General features: G+C 40.8%; 1 protein-coding gene across 23 annotated transcripts in view; it reads right to left on the reverse strand.

Moving 5' to 3' along the window:
* The window catches only part of LOC308343878 (uncharacterized protein), a 391,106-nt gene that overhangs the window by 345,690 nt on the left and 18,560 nt on the right, over window positions 1-26,856 (reverse strand). The window lies entirely within an intron of this gene.

Below are 26,856 nucleotides of genomic sequence, written 5' to 3' on the forward strand. Positions count from 1 at the left end.
AACCTGGAAATCTATAACTTCACAATTTAAGATCCTAGGCCTTTCTACTACAGAGACATTTTCGGAAGCCACTAAATTAGATAAATTCAAGGTTCTTTTTTTCATTCTGAGATGTAAACTCGAAATGCATCAACCTCTCTCCTGTTCCCATAAAATACAATGCCTTATATTTCCGGTTTACTGTTCATCAGATGCCTAGAGAACTGTCTTGAGAATGATTTGAAGGCAGAACTGTACAGCAGAAATAGAACATGAGCCACAAATGTGAGCCACATTTATAATTTTACATTTTCTAGTAGCCCTTTAAAAAAAAAAAAGTTAAAAGAGTGGTGCCTAGCTCAGTCAGTTAAGTGTTTGCCTTCGGCTCAGATCATGTTCCCAGGACCCTGGGATTGACCCCATATCAGGCTCCCTACTCAGGGAGCCTGCTTCTCCTTCGGACTCTCCCCTCTCTGATGCTCTCTCTCTCTCACTCTCTCTAAAACAAATAAATAATTTTTTTAAAAGAAAGTTAAAATAAGGGGCGCCTGGGTGGCTCAGTGGGTTAAGCCTCTGCCTTCGGCTCAGGACGTGATCTCCGGGTACTGCGATCGAGCCCCGCATCGGGCTCTCTGCTTGGCAGGGAGCCTGCTTCCCCCTCTCTCTCTCTGCCTGCCTCTCTGCCTACTTGTGATCTCTCTCTCTGTCAAATAAATAAATAAAATCTTTAAAAAATAAAAATAAAAATAAATTAAAAAAATAAAAAGTTAAAATAAACAGGTAAAGTTAAGCTTAATAGCATATTTTATCGAACCCAATATATGCAAAATACTATCATTTCAACTTGTAATAGATGTAAAAATAATTGAGATATTTTACATTTTTTTCTTTTGTGAGGTCTTCATGATCTTGTTTGTATTTTACAACATTCATCGATTTGGGCCAGCCACATTTTAAATGCTCTGTAGCCACCTGTAACCAACATTAACCCACATTAGTCAGAGCTGTTAAACCACGTCAATAGGAGGTGGTGCGATAATCAATTAGTAGTGTCCATGATGAGCAGGTGTTTGGTGGGGGGAGGCACATGTGCCCTACAGTAGTCATCACTGGGTAGTGAACACCAAATGACCTAATTTCTAGTTCTCTAGAGATCAGGCAAAAGGACAAAGGTCAGAGGGGACTCAGCCTAGGACTCATTCATAGGAGGGGACAGAAATCCACACTAATGTTTAGTGGTTAGAAGCACTGCAATCAACTGTAACAAACATTAAAATAAGTAAGACAAAGATTAAGCCAGGAGGGAGTAGAATAAGCCCAAGCACCAGCACTTGAGAATATATGTTGTATTCTTTCTATGAAAATAACCTTCCTAACTCAGGGTCAATATAATAAGCCTATTGAAGAGCTCCCGATTGATTTATAAGGAACATTCACAGTGTGGTCGAATATCCAGTAGGAGAGATAGTCAGCTGATACACAGGGCAGAACAAGTAGGGAAGGAAGGTGCCTAGACCATGAAAATAATAATGTAATCAGGAATAATGAAAGATCATATTTAGAAGTTATCATTTTAAAAAAGCACTTTACTATTCATTTTCATTTGTTCCTTATGACATGCACAAGCAGGTGGGGTGCACATCCCCATTTCAGAGGGGAACCGAGGTTCAGAGAGCTATGTGTTTGCCTAAGTCTCATAGTCAGGGAGTAAACAGCGTAGTTTCTCCACACGAAGCTCTCTGGTCCATATGGGAATTCAACCCTAGCCTCATTATCAGTGAACTCTGGCCAGCTACTCACCTGATGCAGCTATTAATACCATTAATTCACTTTTCAAAGGCCTTTCCTCTTCTAATAGATTAAGACCCAGTTAGCTTTCTATCCACCCTCTCCCCTGTGTCTGCCTCTGCGCCTCTCCTCTCTCTAATCATGTGTCTCCCTGGAAGGTGTAAATGCCTTTGCCTGGGGCAAGGATGCCTTTTCTACAGCACCACGTGGAGCTGACAGCCGGCTGGTAACACGGGAGCAGCACTTTCCTCTGCCGGCTGAGTCCATATAACAACTTGCAAAGTCACTCAGGGAGGCATGGAAGGGTTTTGAACAGAAAAGTCATGTGATGAAATGAGCCGGACAGCTGAAGGGGAAAGAAGAAGAACTAGAAATAAAAAGAGGAAGAAGGGAAGAACAGTAATAGTCCATATTGGCTCTTTTCTCATTCAGCTCTTAGCTTCTGTGACTTCCTCAGAGAGGCCTTACCTGTCCAATCTTCCTAATGTAGCCTTCCCAACATCCTATCAGACGACCATTCTTTGATTTGTGCACACCATCTGTCACGCTCAGACGTCTTTGTTATTACCTGTCACTACCCCAGGTTGACTGTAAAGTCCATGAATGCACAAACCTTACCTGTTTTATTCACTGCTCAATCTGCAGATATTGTAGCCACCCCTGGCCCATAGTAAACACTCATTAACTATCATTTTAGTAAATGAATGAGAGGCAGAACTAAGTACTTAACATCGTTTACTAGTTATATCACTGAATCATCGCATTAATCCAAGTAATCAAGTCTTACATCTGCATTTTACATGTTTTCATAATCTAAGTATGAGGTGATTAAGTGTTTATAATCTGCATACTGTAAATTCACCAGTGATATCCTAATCCTCCAAATCCAAAACCCTCTTAAAGAAACCTTCCCTCATTCATTCTAGCCTTGTTTCAACACTGGGGACTGTTGACCTTGGGTTCCCCCTAGAAAATCTCTTTAGGAATCCATTCAGTCAATCATTTAACAAAAGTTTGTTAAGCACTGACTATATGCCAATCACTTAATTATAAGAGCGGAGGGGGCAAAGTTTTGGCCAAGCAGAAATTGGGAAGGGGCCTAATACAACAATGCTGTTTTTCTCCCCATCATTTCTTTTCAACTTTCTCCCTCACTGGTCCCCATTTTTCCTCAGTCTCTCAAATGTGAGTATTCCCAAGGTCCAGCTGTAGGCTTCTTTTTGTGTACATTCCCACCTGAAATGGTGACATCAATCTACGAGTGTATCTTTTGTACTCACCAAATGCAAATGCCTTCTAAATCAATAATCTCCAATGCAAACCTTTCTCCTGAACTCCAAATCTGCATCTCCTTTCTACCAAAACATCCCATCATCGCCTCTTTTCAATTCAGCAACCCACAAACGGAATCCTTCAGGTACCCTGTCCTACCAAACTAGCCTGAATTCCCAGCATCTATTCCCTCAGAGAGGTCACAAGGGAGATACCAAAGAGACCCAATAATTTTCAACTCCAATTAGGTTTATAATCAACAAGAGAAGCATCTGCTCCCTACCAGGACTTGAACCCTGTCCTCCACCTCCCCAAATGCCATAACAACAACAACGACAGTAAATTTTCTATAGGTCAGCATATGGAGGAGTGTCCTTAATGCACTGGGTCAGTCCAGTGGTCTAAAATGGCTAAAATAGGGGCACCTGGGTGGCTCAGTGGGTTAAAGCCTCTGCCTTCCGCTCAGGTCATGATCTCAGGGTCCTGGGATTAGCCCCGCATCAGGCTCTCTGCTCAGCGGGAAGCCTGCTTCCCCCTCTCTCTCTGCCTGCCTCTCTGCCTACTTGTGATCTCGCTCTCTGTCAAATAAATAAATAAAATCTTTAAAAATAAAAATAAAAATAAAATGGCTAAAATAGCAAACTAGTAGTAAGAGAATTGGCCTCATAAGGTGACATACAGATGGAGGGCAGTGGACTAGAAATCAGGGCTGTAAGTACAATGGACACATTCTCTGCTATACTGTAGGGTCAGCAAAGGGCCCACGGTCTTAGGTTTCAAGATAGGAAGTGGGAACAGGGGCTCCTACAAGAGTGTTAAACTCCTTGCAGTTAAATCATGATACACTATGTAAAGCCTCTATTACACTGATTCCACTTTAACCCCCATGCAGGGATGGGCTAGACTCAACAGGGAAAACTTTTAAGCAAATAAACTTTTCTAGTACAAATTCAAAAGTGCTCCTGGAATTTGAGTTGCAAAACAAATGGAAAATCCTTGGCCTAGCAAATTCAGGTGTAAGGAATGAGAAATGGACAGACTTTAGCAAAAGAAAAACCCTTGCTAGTCAACTCAACCCCTTGATCACTGCTGGAAGAATTCCCTCTATTGCAGAAAAGGTAAACTGAGTCCGTTGAGGACCACTACTAATAAATGGTATTAAATAAATAGGAACACTGCTAATAAATAATAAATAAATACCATCTGTATACACATTCTTTGAGAAAGAATGTCATGATTGATGAATGACTTCTGCTATGATGAATGAGACACAAGGTAATAACAGGATTATCCCACATACTGGCCATCCCAAATGGTCAAGCAAGTTTTAGATTTATTCTACTAATCACAGTCAACAAACATCAACATTTTATTTTTGTACTACATAAAAATGTGAATTTAATTTGACCAAATACATTTTATTAGAATCAAGCTAAGGAATAGCTACTAATATTCCATAATGCTCAGGACAAAGCCATGGGTTCAGTCTCTGTGGGCTAGTTAACTTTGCTCTGTTGAGCAATTCCTGATTCCATCCCTTAAAAAAGTCATAGAATTACTTATAAATATATTCTATCCAGTTATGTAAAAAACAAATCAAAATGAAATGCACTCTCAATGTTATGATGTCAACTCTCCCCAAGTTAATCTATAGATTCAATGCAATCCCAATCCAAAATCCAAAATAAAAGAAATTTATAATCTAAACTTCTATTCAATTATAGAAATTGACACACTGACTTTAAAATTTGTACAAAAATGCAAAGAACAGGCCAAATAATTTTTTTTTAAGGAACAAAGTAAGGGAACTCACACTACCTGATTTCAGGAGTTATTATAAAGTTATCATAAACCAAAAAATGTGATACTGGTGAAAAGACATATTTATAGATCAGTGGAACAAAATTGAGGGCCCATAGCAAATATGTTAAGCCAGTTCAATGACAGAGAGGATAATCTTTTCAACAAATGGTGCACCAAAATAAACTTCAACCTTACTTTATACTACAAACATAAAAACAACTCAAAATGCATCATAGAGCTAAATGTAAGAACGAAAACAACAAAACTTTGAAGGAGGCAAACATTTCTTAAATCAGACACATGAATTTAATAAATTGGACTTCACCAAAATTAAAAATTTTTGATCTACAAAAACCACTATTAAGAAAATTAAAAACCAGATGCCTGGGTTGCTCAGTTGGTTTAGCAACTGCCTTCAGCTCAGGTCATGATCTTAGAGTCCCAGGACTGAGTCCCTCATCAGGCTTCCTGCTCAGCAGGTGGGTTTGCTTCTCCCTCTGACCTTCCCCCTCTCACGCTTGCTCTCTCTCATTCTCTCTCTCCCTCAAATAAATAAAATCTTTAAAAAAAGAAAAAAACAAGCAAGCCCAAGACTAAGAGAAAATATAAGCAAAACAGATACCTCATGAAGGACTACAAGCAGATATATATTAAGAACACAACTCAGTAATTATTTTTTTAAAGATTTCTTTATTTTAGAGAGAGGGAGAGAGAGAGAGCACAAGCGAGAGCAGCAGAGGGAGAGGAAGAGAGAATCTCAAGCAGACCCCGAGCTAGTGCAGAGCCTGACTTGGGGCTCAATCCCACCACACTGAGATCATGATGTAAGCTGAAAATAAGAGTTGACACTTAACTGTGCCACCCAGATGACCTACAACTCAGTAATAATTAATAAGAAAACCAATTATAACCGAGGCAAAATATCTGAACCATCACTTGACCAAAAAAAAGAAAGAAAGAAATACAGATGGCAAATAAGCACACAAAAAGGTACTGATCGTTATTAGTAATTAGGGAAGTGCAAATTAAACCACAATGAGATATCATTATAATTCTTAAAATGGTTAAATAAAAAGACTGACTATGCCAAGTGTTAATAAACACATAACTGAAACTTTCATATACTGCTAGTGGAAATGCATAATGGTAGAACCACTTTGAATAGTTTGGCAATTTCTTAAAAGTCAAATATGCACCTACAATACCACTCAGGCAACCCTCTCCTAGGTATATACTCAAAGGAAAATAAAACATATATATGTACAAAGACTTGAATGTGAATGTTCATAGCAGCTTTATTTGTAATAGCCCCAAACTGGAAACAACTCAAACGTCCATCTATAGGTCCATGGATAAACGAATCAGAAATCCATAATGGAATACTACTCAACTAGAGAAATAAACAAACTGTTAAGAAACACAGCATGGTTGAATCTCAAAATAATTACACTGAATAAAAAAATCAGACAAAAAAGACTATATATATGTTTAATTCCATTTATACGTAATTCTAAAAAATGCAAAAATAATCTATAGTAAAAGAAAGCAGATCAGTGGGTGCTGGGAAATATAGGGGAGAGACGGGATTATAATGGAACGTAAAGAAACTTTTGGGAGGTATGAATGCATTCACACCATAATCACATTGATTATGGTGATGGTTCACAAGTGTAGACATACATGTAGACTCATCAAATTGAACACTTTACATATGTGCAGTTTATTTTATGGAATTGATATTGAACAAAGCATTTTTAAGGCATGAGAAAAGACTTGAAATTTAAATAAACTAAAATGTTTAAGAAATTATATTTAATCACTGAAGTACAGATGTCCTAATATATATATATACATATATTTCCTTTGCTCTATTTATATTTTCCAAAATTGTAATCTTTATTTTTAAGTGCTTTTATTTTTTTCTCAAACATAACTTTATGTTTGCTCCTTATAACGAAGTTAAACAACAAAGAAGTTTAAAAGGGAAAATCTCCTCATCACACTCATTACCGCTATCAAATACCAAACCCAAATTAACTACCATTAACAATTTGGTGTGGGGCTTTCCAGGCCTTTTTCCATGAATAAACTGACAAGAATTGGGGTGTGTGTGTGTGTGAATTTGGGAGTGGGATCTGATGGTGAACTTCAACCTTCCCAGTCTCACAAGAGCTCTTCTTTTGGCCAACTCTAACAGAGTCATACAGAGACGGGAACTGTGGGAAACAGTTCAGTTCAGTTCCCAGCTGAACCATACTTACCCAGCATAATCTAACACATATAATATAGTATACCGTGCTTTATTTCTTTATCCCTTTATTAATTGTATGTATTTAAGTTGATTCTATGTTTTTGCCGTGTTGTGTTAAAATTGCTACCAGGGGGCCTGGTTGGCTCAGCAGGAAGAACATGCAGCTGTTGATCTCAGGGTCCTGAGTTCCAGTCGCACGTTGGGTGCAGAGATTACTTACTTACTTACTTATGTACATACATCTATACAAACACACATACATACATAAACTAACTTTAAAAAAATAAAATTGCTACAATAAATGCCCTTGAGTATACATATCTTTGTACCAGTGGTTTTTGTAAGATGAATTCCTAGAAGTGAAATTGCTAGGTGAAAGGATATGTGCACTTAAAGTATTTATAGATAAGTCCAAATTGCCCTCCCAAATGATTGTGCCAATTTACACCCTCTTCTGCCTTGCTTCCTTGTCAACACTGGATATTACTTAGCAATACGGTAGAGGGAAATAGTATCTTGCTGCATTTTGCATTGCCTAGATTATTAAAAATGATTGAATCTTTCATATTTCATATGTCTAACGGGCTTATACTTCTTCTTTGAATTGCTGCTTATATTCTCTGCTTGTTTTTTTTAATAGAACTGTCATTTTCTTGTTTTCTTGCTGTTCTCTATCTTTTAAGTACATTTTAGGTAAATATTTGCAAGTATTTTCACTCAGCCTGTGGTTTACTTTATAATTTAGCTTATAGTGTTTGGCTTTTGTTTTATTTTGTTTTGGTTAGGGCCTCCTCAATTTATTTTATAATTAAAAAAATTCAATGTATGCTGAAGGACTAAGTCATTTCATTTAGCTGTGGCTCTGTAAGTAGGATTCCACACTCCTAGAAAAAACACAGACGTATAGATTGGTGGCAGGTCAGAAGCAAAGCTGTCCTAAATGCAAAGAACTATACTTGACCCTTGAAAACACAGGGTTAGGGACAGCAACCCCCTCATGCAGTCAAAAATCCACATACGACTTTGGATTCCCCAAACACTTAACTACTAATAGCCAACTGTTGACTTAAAGCCTTACCCATAACATAAACAGTTGATTAACATGTATTTGTATGTTATATATATTATATATATACTATATACTGTACCCTTATGGTAAAGTAAGATAGAAAAAAGAAAATGTTATTAAGAAAATGATAAGAGGGTGCCTGGGTGGCTCAGAGGGTTAAGCCTCTGCCTTCGGCTCAGGTCATGATCTCAGGGTCCTGGGATCGAGTCCCACATCGGGCTCTCTGCTCAGCAAGGAGCCTGCTTCTCCCTCTCTCTGCCTGCCTCTCTGCCTACTTGTGATCTCTGCCTGTCAAATAAATAAATAAAATCTTTAAAAAAAAAAAGAAAATGATAAGAAAAATACATTTATAGTACCATATACATGTGTTTATTTTTAAAAAAAACTGTATATAAAGTGAATCTGCACAGTTCAAGCCCTATTCAAACAATGTTATTCAAGGGTCAACTATAGGGGCACCTGGGTGGCTCGGTCATTAAGCGTCTGCCTTCGGCTCAGGTCATGATCCCAGGGTCCTAGGATGGAGCCCCACATTGGGCTCTCTGCTTACCAGGAAGCCTGCTTCTCCCTCTCCCACTCCCCCTGCTTGTGTTCCCTCTCTTTCTGTCTCTCTCTCTCTGTCAAATAAATAAATAAATAATCTTAAAAAAAAAAGATATTCTGCTCTATATAAAAAAATAGAAATATTCTGCTTTGAACAACCTAACTATAGTTTTGGGGAAATCCACAGAATTCTAATTCTGAGTACAGAAACTCTCTCTGAATATTTAACCAATATTCACATTGTCTCAGAACTCTGCTTGGAATTTCTCAGAGCCTATTCAACCATGGAATACTAAAAATGAAGCACCCCTGCTCTAATCACCATCATCCCCTTTCTGCACTCATGGTAGACATTGCTAATGATGTGATCACTCTTTTTTTCCAGAGCCCAGATGTGGTCCCAAAAGTGTTCTCTAGGAATACCTGGCTGGTTCAGTCGGTAGAGCATGTGACTCTCAATCTTGGAGTTGAGAGTTCAAGCCCATGTTGGGTGCAGAGATTACTTAAAAATAAAATCTTAAATGAAATGAAATGAAATGAAATTTAAAAGGCTTTCTCTATGCAGCATTCCAGAAGTCTTCTTCTACCAATTGATCAGAACTGATGTTTATGACAAAACTTGTTTTGGCACTCTGGTTCCTGTCCAACCTTCTATTTTTAGAAAAAAGAAAAAAGACCCAGGGTAGGGATGTGACATCCACAAAAAGCAAGCTCGTTACAAAGCCAGAACTCAAAACCAGCTTTCTGCCTCCCAACTGAATGCTCCTCCCAACGCACCATTACGTCCTGCCTCTTCTGCCACCACCAGGGAAAGCCCTTCATGGCGCATCTGGGGAAGACCCTTTTATATAATAAGACATATAAATGGTTTGATCACAACATCTGTGTCAATAATATCCTGATAGGCTTAGAGCTGGATTAAGAAGGGGACTGGTTGAGCAATCAACACTCTATTAAGGGGCACTGGAAAATAGGTGCAAATGTAAGAAAGTGGAGAACTTGTCTCAGCAAGGCATTCTATGGAATTGGATGAAATATCAAGTAAGTTGTTTGTGGTGGGACTGGGGCACAAGGGTCCCCTCAAGAACCAGTCTCACTACCAACAGATGGTTTCTTTCTTTTTGTTTTTTTAAGATTTTATTTATTTATTTGACACACAGAGAGAGAAATCACAAGCAGGCAGAGAGGCAGGCAGAGGGGTGGGGGGGGGGAGCAGGCTCCCTGCTGAGCAGAGAGCCCGATGCGGGACTCGATCCCAGGATCCTGAGATCATGACCTGAGCTGAAGGCAGAGGCTTAACCCACTGAGCCACCCAGGCACCCCCAACAGATGGTTTCTAAGCTGGTGGTCTGATTAACTTTTATTTTGCAGAGTGGAGCAATAACAAATACTGGGGACGATAAAGAAAAGAATAAAGACTGACAAAAGCTAGCTGCATCCTCTGTACTTCCTTCAGGCATGTTCCTCTACAGTAATAGTGAATCAATCTCCGATTAGCAATCTAAGGGATCACAGTATTTTGGGTCTGTTCTGAGCACCAGATCATTGATCCTCAGGGTATAGTAATATGTCTCTAACCAGCTTTGTTCCCCATCCTCCCTAACCCCAACAACCCCTAACTCCACCCATCCTTCTATCTTACCTACTCTACGAAGGCTTCCCTAACTTCCACAATGCCAATGGTTTCCAGTTTCTCCTTTTGAGTATCATCTGTATCTTAATTAGGCCTTGGGAATATTCACATCACCTGTTATTAGCAAGTATTTCTCTATGGAAGGACAACCTGCTTCTTCTCCACCAGGCACAAACTGTGCCTTTTCCCTTGTATGTCTGCCATATAGCACCTAGTTGATGCTGCCATTGCTCAAAAAGTATCTGGTGATTAAATGGCAAAAAAGAAAAACTCACATTCGCTTTTGGACTTGACTTTCAGAGGGTCCATGGAGATCTTGGCAGCACACAGAGTTTCTTCTTCTCAAAGGCCTATCTGACTGGGTCCTGTGCCAGTCATGCAAGGATTCTGCTTATTCTACTTGCAGAAGCATGATTTTGATTTGCCTAAACTGTTTCTTTTCTTCTTTCTTTCTTTTTTTGGTAACTGACTCTTATTTTATCATAGTATTGCACATATAGGAGCAATTTTTTAAAAGATTTTATTTATTTGTCAGAGAGAGAGAGAGAGAGAAAGAATACAAGCAGGAGGAGCAGCAGGCAGAGGGAGAAGCAAGGTCCCCACTGAGCAAGGACCCCCATGCAATGTGGGACTCAATCCCAGAACCCTGGGATCATGACCTGAGTTGCAGGCAGACCCTTAACCAAGCATCCCACTAGCAATTTGTTTCTATTTGCTCTCGTGCCCAAGGCTAGCAACAATTTGTGGTGAGGTCCCCAGTGTAATTTATTTTATCCTCTATCATGCAGGCCAGAATTAGAGAGAAAGGTAGGGAAGCAAGAAAAGTGGGGCAGGAATAAGAGAAGGATGAGGATAATGTGAGTTCGCTGATAAATGCAAATCTTTATCTAGAACACTGGTTCTTAACTTGAGGGAGAGTCTGTCCCCCAGGTAGGTGCCAGATTAAATACAGTACACCCAGATAAATTGACAAATTCTAAAACTTATTCATTGTTTCTCTGAAATTTAAATTTAACTGAGCATCCTGTATTTTTATTTGCTAAATCAAGCAATCCTATCCCAGGGGACACGTGGCAATGTCTAGAGGCATTCTTCATTGTAGTGACTTGGGGGTTGTTAAAAGACAAACTGGGGTATATCAAAATTTTTAAGAGTTTATTTGAGCAAAAATCTATCCAAATCAGCAACACCAAGCCCTAAGTGGCTGGAAGCATTCTTGCAACAAGACTATTGCAGAGAACACACGGAGACAATGCAAGGATTGACTGGCTACAGCTTGAGTGGTTTGGTTGCCTTCGTTGGGAAAACCCAGTTGGATGTTTGTGATTGGTTGTCCTTAGCATTTGATTTCTTCACCTTGAGGCATTTATAGGTTTACGTTTTGCTTAGGTCTGCTAAGGTTGTAGCACCCCCTCGGTCTAATGGCCTCCTTGTTTAATCAGTTTAACTGGGCGCTACTGGCATCTAGTAGGTAGACGCCAGAGATGCTGCTAAAGATTCTCTAACTCCCAGGACAACACCCCCCTCCCCAGATGCAAAGAATGACGTGGTGCAAAATGTCAACAGCACCACTTGGATAGTGCTTGGATAATTTTTTATCTCTAAAAAATACCTAGTATGGCTAAAATGGCACAGTAGGAAAACAGTCCACATGTGTATGTATAAGCATATATATCTTTTCCCCACAGAAAAACTATTTGCAAAGTTGCTTTCTTTTCAAATCCACAAGCTAAAATAATCTAGAGCTTCATAATGGTAATTTCTCCCCAGGGAGAGATGACAAAATTCAGATCACATTTGGGGGGAAAAATACTCAGAAATAATAAGTGATTTTCCAGGATCCCACAGAGCCCGAGGAAAAATAGAATTAAAACTCAAAACTGCTAAACACATTGCTCATTGAAATAAACCCAGCCTATCTGCACCTCTCCTCCGCTCTCACCGTGCTCAGAATAGGGCAATTGCGAAGGGTTTTAGTTTTCAAGAGGAGATCAAAAGTTTTCACGACTGATTAGCATCCAGAAAGCAATAGCTTCCCTTAACCTTGAGATGCAAATAGCCCAAGATTGTCAAGGGATCTGAAGGGCTGGAGGATTTGATGGAAGATCAAATTCCCGACATTTCCAGGGCAATTAGTTTCACATGCAAAGTCACAGGAAGGTCCTGCCTACTCTCCAGGAGCGGTAAAGCTGTAATAAGACTCCGAGCTTCACAAACTAGGACTAATTGGCCTGCATCCAGCCGGCAGAGTTCATTATTGTTATCCCCATCTCCTAGAACACCGAAGGTGGGTAGAAATCTTTCTACTCCACCACCACTAGGCACGGGCTTCTTTAATATTTCCCACTTCGGATCACCAGGCATAAACTCTGGGTACTGGGACTGCTTAGCTAATTATTCACACTCGAGGAAAGGAAAGGCCTGAAATTAAGTCAAATCTCTTTGCAGATGCCTCTTAAAATGCCACTGGAAGGTGAGTCCTGGCCACAAAAAGGTTTAAAACTGTTCAACATTTTTTTCTGATAGTTAAGGAAACCAGGGAGGAAGTTGTTGTCAATTACAGCCAGGACTTTGGAGCATGAGCTAAATTGATTTTGAAAGATCTGATTACTGAACCGCTTCCCTCACCCTGGCGGCTAGGGCTGGAGCCACGGCTGACTTCCCCGAACGTGCTGTGGCAGTCGAGATCCAGCCAGGTGGCCGCATCCATGTGGTGACTCAAATGCAGCCTGTTGTCACGATGGATTTTCTGCTCACAAATGTACAGTTATGCCTGCATGTCTTTTTGTCATCGACTTGGCTCTCTCAAGGGCAACATGTCAGCTTCCTCCGGGGCCATTTAATGGCTGGGGAATCTTTCACTGGGCGACCCTGCCTGACTGACAAGGTATATGACAACCCCAGATTCTCTAGGGCTTTCACCTCGATGTTTCTCTGCCTCTGGTACTACCGATGAGGCTTCACGTTATGCAAGCTGGCAGCTGCTTTCTCAAATCGGCCGAAGGATATGGGTTGCAAAGATGTGCCCAGGAAGAATGTGGCCAGCCGAAGATGCTGGCGCAGTCCTTGCAGGCAAGACTGACTCCCAACTGAACATCTTGGCATTGGCTTCCTCACCCTTCAGGCTTTCCACTAAACTTTCATCCAAAGGTAGGGTTGGTAACAGGAGGCCTGGTCCTGCAAAGGTTTCTGCCCCCTTTACCTCTCAGGGGTGCTTGTAACAATAAGCTATTGTGGTTAGGAACAGGGTTCCACATTTTACTAGCTTCGTAATCTTACACAAGTTATTTTTTAACTACACTTTTCTCATCTATAAATGTAGGATAACGATACTGAGACTGCAAAGAGTTGTAGGAAGCAATAAACAAACCGCTGGCACATGGTAAGGACTCAATAAATACGACCTTCTTTGTTGGTCATGGTGGACGTGGTGGTGGTCGTTTGGGCTTCCCCTGTCACTCAAAGGCATGGGCAAATTCAAGCCTTCAGGCCCACTCTATAACACCCACAAAAGTGAAAGAAAAGCAAAAAGAAAAGAAAGAATGAATCATAAAGGGGGAGAAAAAACTCCAAGTTGCTGCATTTTCTTTTCTGCTTGTTGCATTCTAAAACCTCTCTCCAGTCCCAACCTGTCTCAGTGTCCTCCTCCTGCCCTGTTTTTACCAGAATCGCTGCCACCCAACGACCTTTACTCCGACAGCCCTCTCACGTGCACACTGGTACTGTTAAAATCCTGCTGTCCGTGACATCAAAGTTCCCACTTTCTCCGACGCTCTGGTCTCCACCATCACAGCATACCCACCAGAGTGGCTTGCATACTGGCAAATCCCACTGCTGCCTTCAAGGGGTGACCTGAGGGGTGCTAGGAGGCTGTGCTTGCCCGAGAGCCTCCCCACCCTGGTCTGTCACAGAGCCTTCCTTTTGTCCTCACTGCTCTGAAATGTCCACTGTGAAACTTCCAGGTTCGGCAACGTCAGGCCACAGACTACTAGAGAGATGTTCATTTATTACATGAGAGGAAAGCCGTGTCCCTTACTAGGTACTCACAAGAACTGAGCAGATGAGTGCACTGAAAAGAGAGCTGGGTGAGAGCTGGGCCACAGGATGAGGAAGTTTTGATGGGATCTTAGGGAGAAAACATTTTCCTGCAAGAAAAGCAGGCGGCTCTGGGGGCCGTAATTGTCAGGGGAAGAATAAGGCCTTGATATCCAGGAACTTAGAGGGTAAGATGCCCAAGACGGTAGGCAGAGATAGATGAAAGGTCACCTTCTCCCACTTCACTTTTAGTAGCTGCATCCTGTCTCCCCTAACCAGAAGGCAACGCTGTCTGGCTGGGTATGCATATTCATGGCCCCACGCTGCTGCAGACAGAAAGGCATGAATATCTTAAATCGACTTTTCTGGTTCTGTCATGAGTATGGAAACTTGCACAATCACACTGTGGAAGGCAGGAAGTTTGCGGGGAGAGATCATTACCTTTTTGAGCTTTGAGAGCAATAAACTTTTTCACCTGCAGGGTTTGTTGGGTAACTGATATCAAAAGAAAGGGGACAGGGGAAGGGTGCTCCATGTGGGGCTTTTATCATGTCCCCGTGGTGGGTCACTTTATGTGGGGAAAAGGACCTAAGGATAGAAAGAGCAATAATAAATGGGGACCAGAACAGCAGAGTTCAAAAGTGTCTCAATTTATAAAGTTACTTGGGGTTACCTGGAGCACCTTAAGTATCAAATGCAATTTTTTATTGATTTGCACAGATGCCATTAACATTTGGCATCTAACTCTTCTATGCCTACATACCTAAAAATAAAAATAAAAAAATAAAACTTTAAAATTGAAAAAAAAAACCCCAAACCCAGGCAAATGTATTAGGATAACAACTCTCCCCACAAAATCTCAGTGATTTGACAGAAAAAGGTTTATTTCTCATTCCCATCACAGTGCAATGTGGGGTGCAGTCTCTCGGGTACCCAGATCCTGCCAGTGGACTCTCTTTGGAGTGGGTAAAGAAGGGAGAGGGAGAGAATACAAAGAAGGCTTCCTTGTCCTTATGCAGCTCAGCCCAGAGGCAACATCTATTATTTCAGCTTATATCACATTTGTGGGAACCAATCATATGCCCCAGACTTAATGCAAGGGGCTGGAGAAACAGTCTAGTATGTGCCCAGGCAGAAGAGAACATGCACTGGTGAGCACTTACCATAGCAAGGGACACTAATTTCAGCATCTAGTCAGCTTAACATTTGGTTTTTCCCTTCATTAACACAACATATAGTGCAGATATGACTGGGCTGAGCAAGATTCCGATTTGCAATAACTGGATTAGAGAAACAAATCATCTTTCCCTAGATTGGCACATCTTTGGCAGGTTTGCTGTCACTTCCTATTTCCTGACCGTGGCAGATGCGGCTAATTAATCATGATGTTCCTTCCCTATAACTCCAGCCACAGCCACACAACCTTTCTCTGTTTTGAACTGCAGACGTTCAAGACCAAGGGATCAAAGCTGACATACAAAACAAAACCTATTTTCATCCCTGATTCTTTTCACCCCTCACATTTTATAAACAAGGAAACTGAAATGGAGGAAAGGAGAATGACTTCATTTATCCATTGACAAAGTTATATTTTGTCCCTAGTATATACTAGACGTTATGCTACGTGCAGACAATATTCCTTCAAACAAGATGGAGGCCTGCCTTCAGGAACTTACAGGAGAGTGGGAAGTCAGATGAGAGGATGTGTAATTATAATACAGTATGACAAGGGCCATGAAGGAGGTAAGGGCAGGATGCGATGGGAGGACACGGCAGTGACCACTAACCTACTCTTGATGAGGTTTAGGGGAATCTTGCTGGAGGAAGAGCCAGCTAAGCTAGTCATGAAAAATGAACAGACTTTAGCCCAGCAAAGAGCGAAGCTGAAGGATAAGAACCAGCCTGTGCAAAGACCAAAAGGTAAAAATGAAGATGGCATATATAGAAAACTGAAATTTATCCTGACTGGAGTCGACGGTGCAGAGAGACGGAATTAAGGGTGTACCAGTTGGTCATCACTGTGTAACAAACCACCCCAAAACTCAGTGACTTAACATAATAACAGCATTATTATTGCTCATGAGTCTATGGGTCAGCTGAGCAGCTTTTCTAGTCTGAGCTAGGCTTATACGGCTAATGTCTGGGCATGAGCTAGCTGCATACCCTGGTTTCCGATAGCCCTGGCTGTCACAGCTGGGCTCTCCTCCAAGTAGTCTCTCATCTCCCAGCAGGCTAGCCTGGCCTTGTCCACATGGCAGTGGCAGGGTTCCACAAGAAAAAGCAGAAGCACTCCATGCCCCTGATGCCCAGTCTCAGAATTGACTCAGTGCCACTTCCAGTCCATTTGGTAAGCCAAAACGAGTCACAAGGACAGGCCAGATTCACGAGGTAAGGAATCACACTCTACCTCTTAATGGGAGAAGCTACAGAATCTTTTGGCAAAGCACATGGATATAGGGAGAAAGAATTTAGGCCACTTCTTAAAATCAATCCAGCACAGAGGGAGAACAGTTGCAAGCAATAAACCTGCAAAGAACATAAAAAGAGTTGTTCAAACTCAGGTGCTTAGGGAGACAACAGAGAGCCGCGGAGGAGTGATATGTTCAGATACAAACTCTACAAAAGGGTTGCTTTAATCCAAAACATAGTTGATGAAGGACTAGATCATGGCAGGAGAGATGCACTGCATAGTGGCTAGATTCAAAGCGATAACTACAGATACTGTTCTGGGGTTAAAAGAGAAGCATCTAAGGATACATAGCTGGTGAGTGGCAAAGGTAAAATTAAAGCCAGGTCTTCTACATCCCAATCTGATGCTAGTGCCCTTCTTCCCCTGAGTACAATATTCCAAGTTCAGAAAATTTTCCATCACTCCCCTACCAGGTACAGTGATTCCTTGGCTTCTTTCTGAATCCATCTCCAGAACACAGACACAACAAGGCCATTCTAAGAAGTAAACCTCATTGAAATGGGAAGCCCTGCTTATCACGCTAACTGTCAGTAACCAAAAGCCTTTGGAGATAGGGAAATAACAATAGACCCTAATAACTAGCCTGTCTACCAGGTGTGGCTTAGAGAATCATTAACCATCCTTAGATAAATAAATCCAGGCCGTTGCTTATCCAGAAGTGTGTGTCTCAGAATTGCTTATGTGAGAAGCATCTCAGGGGCAGATCGGCACCTGCCATGAGCACCTACCCTTTGGACTTTCAATGTAGGGCTCATATTTGAAACCAGTTCATTTCCTCTGCCCACACCTTCTTAATCCTCTGGCATGTCTCTCCCAGCCAGCAGTCCACAGGCCTCGGTTTAATGTCAACTGCACTAGTGAACGACTTCCCCAGAGCTCCTCACAGTGAATCCCATGTTTGCCAAATAAATATTGCCTATATTTTGTCTAATCATTGCAAACATACCCTCCAAATTTTATGTAAGTCTATCTGATTGATTTTACAGGTCACAGAGATAACAGAAACTACCTCTATTTATAATGGATACTTGCCCCTCTGCTTGGACTGTACACTGCACTTTTCTGCCAAGGGGCTCAACACAACTTGTGAATGTTGTTTCATTTCATAGTACACTATTGGAATTAGGTTCAAATCAGCTGTCATTACTCCTTATCTCCCCCCAGGTCCAATGTGATGGCTGAGTGCAGCCAAGATGGCCTCAGTACTCCTGCCCATCCCTTCCACTACACACCCTTTTGCAGCAACTCCCACCGAAACGTGGAGTCTCTGTCCCCAACTCTTGAATCTGGTTTGGCTTCAGCATTTGCGTGAACTAACAGAAGATGGCATATGCGACAGTGGGCAACTCAACAGGCCTTGCAGCTTCCGGTGCGGCTCTCCTGGAGCTGCTGCCATGCTAATTAATGAGAGCCTGCCAGATAGCCTGCCGAGCTCTCTTGCTAGGTGATTAAACAAGAGCATGTGTACTTAGTCCCTAGCACATTGGAGGTGTGACAGTAGATGTGAGTTTCTCACCTCATTTTCTATAGGAATCAGTTTCTATCCAGGTAAGACTTGAATTAAATTAGTAATTTTTACACTTTTCTTTTTTAAGAGTAGGAGAATGGTTTTTCCTTCTTACTTGCTCAGAAATGTACTAAGGACCTGGTGTGATGATGGCCAGTTGGTATGTCAAATATGATTACCATCTGAAGGACAGCAGCAGGGCTCTTCAAAAACCCTTTGCCCCTTACTGAGAGAAAGGGTTCACTTTGTAATACGTTCTCAAGCAATGAGCACAAAGAGTACTTTGAGTTCTGAATACTAAGTATAGTTCAAAAATCCAACTCATTGGAAGCAGAAAGGAAAATCACAGGCTTTACAACAAAGTCACTCTTCAGGTTCTCAGAATCACTTGAAAAGACCAATTTTACTGTTTGTCTGCCAAACCTGAGTTTTTTTGTCCTATGGCTGCTAACCATGTAGGTCTCCACGGGTCACAAAGGCCTCAGAAGCAGAAAGACTGGGCTGCTGGGGCAGGAAAAACCAGTCAGACTGGTGGAGGGCAGTGCAGCAGGTGGCAACTTGCTCCTTCCTTGGAGTCCTTTGAGGTTTATAAGGAGAAAGGGGTGGTAGGTGGATGAGGGCAGTGGAGAGGGTGGTCTGATAGTTTCTTGCCAAGACTGTGTGTGTGAGGGCAGCAGCAGACTTGATAACAGTCTAAACCCTGGAAAGCTGCTAAGAGAAAAAGATACAGTGCCTGCTAAAACATCCTGACCACCATTAGGAAATACTATAATAAACCCAGGGTCAGAAGTCTTCAAAAGCACCCACCCAGTGTTCTGATGCATGCTGTTCCCAGTACATAGGGTACTGTGGGCACTAGGGACTGAAAGTAGAGAAGGAGGGAAGTGAGAAGATCAAGAACTCCCACAATGAGGTGTTTGTTGGGGCCATAGGGCGGGGAAGGCTACCCATATGCCAGTTTTCTTTGGCATGTGAGTTGATGCTTGCCAATACTTGCAATGAACTGAAGTCTCTATGAAAGTTATTTTAATGAGGAGAAACTGTGACTCAATTCTCCATTTCTCAGCAATGTCATATGTTTTTCTTTTTCTAAACCACACAAAATCCACCTTCCTGTCCTATGCTGTGAGGTCAGTGAGAAGACTGGCATCTGTCATTTTTGTGGCTTCCTCTCTCTGCCTTGGTCTGCATCAGAATATGGGGAAAACAGAGGTCAGAGCTTGGGTTCAAGCCCCAGCAGTCACTGTTATCACCACTGAGCCCTCTAATGTATGCGGGCAATTGAGAGCTGCTCTCTCCGTTGGTTGGTGCTAGCTGCTCTGCCTGTTCCTTCATTCTTCCTCTCCCTAGGTCCCCAGGCCACAGGGGCTGAGACACTCTTCCCCAGAGCACAGCAAACCCACACCCACCTGCTGGCCCACAGCCTGCAATTTTTGAAGGGCTTCTTTACAAGAGGCAGCCTGGAATTCAGATGCTCTATACAGAAGTTTATGAACCCTATCCCTCTCAATCTACAGGACAGAACTTGAGCATAGCCCTCTCGGCCGGAGAAGGAAAAAGGTTGTCACTGCACCTCTGGGTCACGGAATCCAACATTCAAGGCTGCCTGTCCTTCCTCAGATGTGAATGGAAATTTGAGGCCCTCATTCTTTGCCTCTTGAGTTTTTACCACAGTGAATAAAATAAAGCATAAGCTAAGTAATTATTAATGACAACTTGCCTGATGCCCAACCGGGGTAACTTCTCTATCCTCCCACTTTGGGTAAATAATAGAAAACCTTTATTGATAAGCATAGAAATGCAGAGGTGCTTACACAACTTGTTTATGTTTTCTTTGTCCAAGCTAGTATGGTCTCTAAGACAGTAAATTCCCTGGGAGTCATCACCAAACATTTACTTTTCAATATAATTACACTATGATGCACAACTAGGCAGTTATTTATGATGGGCCCTTCTAATAATAATTATCATCATCATTATTGTCAGATATTACCATTATTGGGAGAGCTTCTCTTGTGATAAACACTACACCAAGAGCCATACACGCATTAACTCATTTTATCCTTGGAACAAACCTTAGAAGTAGGCATTATTATCCCCATTTTTCAGCTGTGAAAATTAAATTTCAGGAAGATTACATTGCCTATGATCACTAGCTAATACATGTAAGAACTGAGGTCAAGGACACATGGTCTGACTTGAGAGCCCAAGCTTTCAACCTGAAAAATATGCAGTCTTCCTACCACATACAGGATATGTCCAAGAGTGACTCATGAAGCCCCTGCCCACCTTTCCAGACAAGTACAGCCACACATCACATTTCAGATCCAGTAAAGAACACATAACCCCCTGAACACGCCCTGCTGTTTTACACACTGGAGCCTTAGTTCATATGGGTCCCTTTGCTGGGATCACTTGTTTCCCACCCCTTTTGATCATTCATCTCACAAAAAATCAGCTGAGACACAAGGTCCCTAGAAAATCTTCCCCAATCCTTTCCCCAGGCTGTTTGTATACTCACTTTGTTGTCCCCTAGTACCCTAGGCATTCTTCTGTCACTGTCCTTCCCACACTGTACTGTAGTATTTTATTTCCTGTTTATCTGTCCTACTAGACTTTAAGACCCTTTAAAAAACAGAAGATATATATATTCATATACACACATCCACACATATACACATATAACCTGTTATATATAATATATATTTATTATTATATATAACATTATATATCCTATTATATATAAAATGTTTACCTATATTTTATTTATTTATACTTTATACTTATGTTTAATCTCCAACACTTAATATATTCTGTATCAGATGGTCAATAAATATTTGCTGAGCTCCACTACCAACAATGTTCACTGAATTTCCAATGCTTATCTAAAAGTATTACCCACAGCTTTAGAACAATAGGTAAAAAATGATAACCTTTTAATTCAACCAATATATATCACAAAATCACAAAAAGAACATGAAGGGACCTTGGAGAAAATTTAGTTCCAAATGGTATATAGACGGAAGACTCTGAAATGGGGAAAAGGGAAATGAGTTCAAGTCCCTCTTAACTACTTCCCAGCTTAGGCAAAATTGCAACCTCTTTACATTTGGTTGGCTTATCTATGGAATAGTGTTAAACATATCTTATCAGGCACAAATGCTTGGTGAGAGAATCAATTGAAACAATATTTATGGATGTATTTTACTAAAACCATCATATAAGCAAATGTTTTTGTGTTGTTTTTGCCTTTCACGGAACCTGGGGCATAGTAAATGTTCAATAATTGCCATTAAAATGACTTAATACTTAAACCCTTCATTTCCTGGTTGAGATATCAGAAATTAGATTGAGTAACTTGCCTAAGATTCTCCCTAGACTGCAAGCTCACCGACCACAAAAGTTTTTTGTTTTTTGTTTTTTTATCCCCAGCATCTATCCCAGTGCCTGACCTATGGTAGGCGCTCCTGGCCCATGGAGGTGCCCCTCCCTTCCAACATTCATGGAAGGAAAGAAAGGAGGAATATCATAAAACTGGGAGTGACTGAAAGCTCCAGAGTGGCTGATTCTCTAGTCATAGGTTTTTCCATTTGATCATGGCACTGAGTGCTGTAGGTTGGTGGTTTTCAAAGTGTGGTCTTGAGAATCAGCAGCATCAGCATCACTTGGGAACTTCTGAGAAATGCAAATTCTCAGGCTCCATCTCAGACTTGCTGAATCAGAAACTCTGGGGGTGGGGCCCAGCAATCTGGGTTTGAACAAGACCTCCAGGGGTTCTGATGCTTGCCAAAGTTTGACAACCATTGCTGGAGGAGAAACTCTTCATTATCTGCCAATGTTTGAGAATAAGTGGACAGAAAAAGGTGAATTTATTTATAGCTTTTAAATAATTTATTCTAGAAACCTAAATGCACAGTACTTTCATTGTCATTTCCTACTAACTTGACACACTTATGATACAAGGGGGAAACATTTCTGGAAAGATTACATCAATAATGCAATACATTTTTGGTTAAAAATAACATTTACTGAATTGTTTTCTAAGTATAGAAGACTACATAATCGTTGTTAATAATAAGGATAAAACTGAAAATCGTAGTGACACTTACATAGAGCTTACTGTATACCACGCACTATTCCAAACACTTTTCCTATCTTAACTAGCTTATTACTCAAAACAATCCCATGAGACAGGTACAGTTTTTATCATCCCCATGTTATTTTTATTTTTTTTTAAGAATTATTTATTTATTTATTAGACAGAGAGAGAAATCACAAGTAGGCAGAGAGGCAGACAGAGAGAGACGGGGAAGCAGGCTCCCTGTCGAGCAGAAAGCCTGATGCTGCCTTGATCCCAGGACCCTGAGACCATGACCTGAGCCAAAGGCAGAGGTTTAACCCACTGAGCCACCCAGGCACCTTATCATCCCCATTTTATAGAAAGGTAGAGGTTATACAACTTGCCAAAGGTCAAATGGCCTGGTAGATCCAGGATTTGTGTTCATGCAGACCAGCTCCAGGGTCCATGAAATTAACCACTATGCTATATTATAAATCACCCTAATTGAGAGATCATCACTGATTATTAATAATTATGGAGAGAGAACTTGGTGTTTTCCTTCAGCTTAACAAATATACATATATATATGTATATATATATATATATATATATATACACACACACATCTGGGCATACATACATGTATATATACCCTATTGATAAATATATTTATTTACAATTAATTCATTTACATGTAAATAATTATAACATAGTTTTTACATTTTTAACATATTTTTTGTATTTTTTATATGTGTATTATAATTTAAAAAATAAAATCAGGTCACATGTGGCTATAACCTAGTTCCTTTCATAATAATTATAAATATAATAGTATCACAATTCTAAAACAATTGTAATGTTGTACTTAATTCTCTTCAACTTTATTTAATTAATTCTCTAGTAATGGACAAAAAAAAAAATCGTAGCCAATGTTTTGGATGATACATAACATGGTAATGAACACCTCTGAACTTAAAACGTAATGATTATGCACTTCATTTTTTTAACTCTGCATAACTCTCCAATGTGCGCTCACACAAATAATGAAAAGTAACTCTCTCCCATAGTACATCTAGTCCATAGATGTTCTTACTTTAAAACTTTATAACAGCAAAACTGAATTATACCCCATAGCCCAGCAGCTAGACTGTCAGATAATTATACAGGTCATTTAAAAATACTATGAATGACAATTTCATTATCTTTATGTTAAGGAAACCACAGGTACTATATCATCAGGGAGTGAGAGAGGCAGTGACGGAAGAATTGAAGAGCAGTCAAAGGTCAAAATATCTGTGAAGGGAAATAAAAGCTCGCCTTGCATATAGATTCATGCCATGGGTGAGACAGTTATCTAGAACAGAGCAGATGTTTTGTAGGTGAATGAAAATTAAGGCCTGGTAAATAGATGAAAACATGTAGGAAACTAGGGATGGGGAGAACATAGGCCCTCTTTCCTGACTTCTCTGAAAAAGCCATTCACTCCATTGTGGCAGAAAACTTGACGATGATCACACACCAGCACTACAGAGAAATACAAAAAGCAAAACACATCGTTTCCATACAACCACATTCCTGGTACGGACTTCTGGGGCTCAGCATGTTTAGGTCTGGCCTGAGGTCTCCCAAAGTCAATCTCCCAAGGAACTCAACAAAAAACAAAATACTTAAGCCAAATTGGAGGTGCCCAGGATGTCTGCTGCAAATAATAGGATCTCTGTGTCCACACTTACTACAGCAGGAAGGAGAAGCATGATTTTAATAAGATGTAACATGATTCTCCAGACTTAACCAGAGGGTCAGTGCTGGGAAATGTTTAGGGAGGAGACAGGTTGATAGTGCCAAAAGTTTCAGGAAACCCCCTTTTTTGGTCTGCTGTGTGTGTGGGTGGGGGTAAGGAAGAAATCTGGATAACGAAACACCCAGCAATCCCAAAGTCAAAATGACACCGTGGTACAGGAGTGGGGCCTATATTAAGAATAGATATTATACATCAGGATGCCTGGGTCTTTCAAACGTTAAACATCTGCCTTTGGCTCAGGTCAGGATCTCAGTGTGCTCCCTGCTCAGCAGGGAGTTTGCTCCTCCCTCTTCCCCCTCCCCCTCCCACACTCGTTATCATTCTCTCTCTTTAATAAATGAACAAAATCCTTAATAAGAAAAAGAGTAGATATTATACATGAAATTGTAGGGGAAAAAAAGTTAAAAGAAATACTGTTAAAGGAAATATATACTGCCAGAAAGAAGCAAGCCGATCATTTCAGGGTCAGAACCTAAGGTGAATTTTTTCCGTATAATTATGTCATTCATCTTCCTGCCAGGGAAGAGTTGGTACTGCAGAGAGATGGGTTCTTCCAGTATAACTGATCCTCTTGGATTGTGTAACTTAATCAATTAATTAACTTATTAATTAATTAATTTATTTCTCTCTTCCTTTATTTGATTGTGCGACTTTAAAGGCGTACTGTTGATGTAAATGTTTGAGAATTCTTAAATGCTGAAGCTGGAAGGACTTTTGTGTTAACAAATCTCATTCTAATATGTCTCAGATGAGAAAATTAAGTCCTAAAGGGATGAAGCAACTTCTCCAGAATGGCAGAGCAAGTCCACAGCAGAGCCAGGGGGAGGTTGATCCCCACAATCCTGATTCCCACTCCTACACCGCAATGGCCACAGCCCCATGTCTGTGGTCTTAGATTAATGATAGCACCTCCTTCAGACCACTGGCCAACAGATATTATTTTACCCAAATGCTGCTTAATTCCTTTGCCTCCTTTTATTCAATACCTATTTTGAGTACTTTCTACATGTCCATGTTCTAAAGGCAGGTGAGACATTAGCAAGATAGGTCAAGCATTCCCAGAGTAGGGAAAGAAACAGACAAGAAGCAACTAAACATATCTAAAGAAGATAATTTCGGGTTGTAATAAATGTTATGAAGATGATACAATAGATGAATGTGGTAAAGGGTGTCTAGGATTGGAAGAGGCTGCATGAGAGAGAGTGGTCAGGAAAGGCTTCTCTGAGCAGGTGACATTTGCTGTAAAACTTGAAATTCGAGTAGGAGTTAGTCAACTAAAGATCTGGATGAACAGCATTTCAAGCAAAGAAGGAAACAAGCGTAAAATGCCTGAGGCAGGGGTTCCAGTTCCAGGTAAGATGGGGTAAGAACATTCCATCCTCTCTCGCCCTCCCACTCGACACTGCTAGGAAGCATGGTGTTTTTTTAATTTCAAACAGAAGACAAACCGAAGAAGCCCAAAGGATGAGGTACCACCAAGCCAGCAGGGAGTTTCCTTCTCTTTTTTTCTGGTGTCCCAACCTGGTTTCAAGAAATTTTGATATCTGGAGCTGGTTACTGGCCAGGGAAAAAGAGAGGTCCAGAAGAAGCCCTCTAGCTCTGGCCTCAGGAGAGGAAAGGGGAACTTGTAAGGTGAAAGGAAAATGGAAAAATTGCCTGGAGTTCTCTTCTCTGCCCTCTCCTGCACCAGCCCTGAGGTAATCCCGTGGTGGCAACAGCAAAAACAACAGTGGCAATAAAAGCAGCCAGGGCCTACAGAGGCCTAACATTCTGAGGAAGGGAGAATTCCTCTCTGATCAGAGAGGCTGTGGTCCCAAGGAGATGGGGAGAACACCTATGGTTTTCTTTCTCTCTCACTGTCCTCCCACTACAATGGCCCCTGACAAGCGTGCAGGTACAGGTAGTCCAACGCTGACTGTTGTACCTAAAGGCCTAAAGACCGAACCAGAAAGCACCAGGGACCCAGAAAGGACTGGAGATCATGGAAAGGGAGGAGCCAGAAAGAACTGTCCTTTCATTAAAAAAAAAAAAAAAAGAAAGAAAAGAAATGCAAATGACTCAAATATATAAAAAAATGTTCCGCCTTACTGATAGTGAAAGAATGTGAATTAAAACAATGCTGAGATATCATTTCTCACCTATCTTTTGTCCCTTATTTGGCAATAAAAAAAAAAATCCAAAAGATTGACAACATATTCTGTATTGATACTTTGGGGAAACAGATCCTTTCATTCCTTGATAATGGGAAGGCAAAATGGTACAGCCTGTATCAAGGAGAATTAGCAATATCTCAAAAATTTTCATTTTCTTATTGACCCAGAAATCCCACTTTCAAGTATCTGTCCCCCAAAAATTTATGAAATATGAAAAGTTGTATCCCTACTTTGCCAAGTATAAACTGGCATTATTTGGAATAGCAAAAAACTGGAAACAACCTATTTGTTCAGCAATAGGACACCGGCTGCATAAACAGTATTATGTGCCTGCAGAGTTCTCTAAGCTGTGAAAAGGCTGTGAAGTGACCTCCAAGGTGTAACAAGTAAGAAAGCAAAGCAGAGAAAAGTTATTTTAGTGACCTTCTGTTTAAACAGAAGTCTCCCCTGCTCAGTGGGGAGACTGTTTCTCCTTCTCCCTTAGCTGCTCCC

This window comes from Martes martes, assembly GCF_963455335.1.
Source record: "Martes martes genome assembly, chromosome: 5".
Classification (NCBI taxonomy): Eukaryota; Metazoa; Chordata; class Mammalia; order Carnivora; family Mustelidae; genus Martes; species Martes martes.